The 1,904-nt window shown below is 39.1% G+C and overlaps 1 pseudogene; it reads right to left on the reverse strand.

The window, feature by feature from the left end:
- On the reverse strand, positions 1-1,187 carry LOC106331544 (annotated as a pseudogene).
- Positions 1,188-1,904: the final 717 nt, after the last annotated feature.

The raw sequence follows: 1,904 nt of genomic DNA on the forward strand, positions 1-1,904 counted from the left end.
TCATTTTATCTGCTTTTGTATCTTAATACATCCGTCTCTGATCATATCCAACACGCTGGCCAGAGTGCAGAGGTGACAACCACACCCATGCTCCACATGACCCACTGGCACCGTTCCAATACAACCCTTAAACATCCTGTAGTGGAAGACGGAGGGGCTTATCTGAGGGCCGCTTGGGCTCGTTGATCTGGTCAAAAACCTCAAGGAGAGTTGGTCCATTATACCAGTCAAGGTTGGTGGACGTCTCAATCATGTTGTCATCCTCAAAAGCAGAGATGGGGACGAATGGAATTTTTCAAGTGTCGTATCCAAACTTCTTTAAGTTGACCTCCCTGATAATCTCATTGTACTTACCCTTGGAGTATATGGGAAAAACAACAAAAGACATGAATTGATGTTATTATCGTATCAAAAGAGTATGGTCACATCAAGCAATGAAAAATGAAAAGCTAGTTCACCTTATTACAGAAAAAAATCATTTGCTTGACATCAAGGGTGAAGCAAGGAGAGTGTGCTCATGGGTCTGTCCATCCTTAGAGATACCAACTTCGAAACCACCAATGGTGGAGTCAATGATAAAAACAGCACAATCATCCTGGGAGGTACCACTAACCATGTTCTTGATGAAATCAAGATGTTAAGAAGCAGCAAAGACAGTGCAGTAGTACTCGGTGGTCTAAAACTTCCTAAACCATGAAGCTTGTCGATCAAGTGACCAGTGTCTGTCGATTTTCCAGAGTCGTCTTGGTCTACGACCACAATGTTGATGTAAAACTTTTCTTTATTCATATAGAAACAATTAATACAGTAAACACATACATTCATCAAAGGATACATAAAACCATATCAAATTCGTCATAGACACTTACATAGGACTCGAGCTCAGAGTCATTAACACTTACATTGGAAGGTGTCTCACAGAAGGAGATGTGCATCTTCCTAGTCTTCTTTTCCTGCCTCCAACTGCTTGTCACAACAATCAGTGGCTTGTTTTAGTCTTTATGAGTGCAATCATCAAAAGAATCAGCTAGCAAACTCAACTATTTTCTTGTGAAGGAAAGAAAGACAAAAAAATAGCTGGACATACCAATGGAAACTCCTCTCAATCTTTCCTTCAATCCATTTACATGGACTCGAGTTGCAACAGGAGCAACCTCAGTATTTCCATCCAGAATCTTTTGATCCATTAACCGTCCATGCATGATGCAACAGTACATTGTTGTGTTTCTTCATAGCTTTGAATTCATCAGTTCTTCTCATAAACACAACGTCCACCGAGCCCTGTATCACGGCACACACAGCTGTTATGAATAGATTAAAACAAAGCGAAAAAGTAAGCAGAAAAAAAGACTTCGCTGTTTTAAAAAACTGATGCGAGATTAGGTTTAGGCAGAAGAGCTATTCCTTTTCCATAATCAAGGGATGCCCAAGTTACTATCTCAGCTTTTGCGAGACGGATCTCAACATTTGGTTCCAAAAACTTTATATATGCACTTCACTTACTATCTATATAACACATGAATATTGATTTAGTAAAGGCATGAACAAAACCCATTATTCAAGTTGACGAATATATACACCTTCCCAAACAAACTTGGTTAGGAAAGATAAGCTTCTTCTCCAGCAAAATGAGAAACATCATCAACTGAAAAACATAACCTGAATAGATATCTCAAATCAGTACGCAGTGCCAAATCACAAAGCAAGATAGGTTCAGTTAAAGGTAATGCATTTATCTGATCGAATGATACTCACAATCTGGTCATCAAACTCGACTTTTTACGTTATGCTTTGGAGAAAATTGAGACCGTCACTTCTTCCTGCTTCTGGTAGAACTCGGGTCTGTTGATCTATCGAGTTTGAGATATATAGTGAGTGATAAATTAAAAGAAGAGAGGAAAAAC

Source organism: Brassica oleracea, chromosome C1, assembly GCF_000695525.1.
Source record: "Brassica oleracea var. oleracea cultivar TO1000 chromosome C1, BOL, whole genome shotgun sequence".
NCBI classification, from domain to species: domain Eukaryota; kingdom Viridiplantae; phylum Streptophyta; class Magnoliopsida; order Brassicales; family Brassicaceae; genus Brassica; species Brassica oleracea.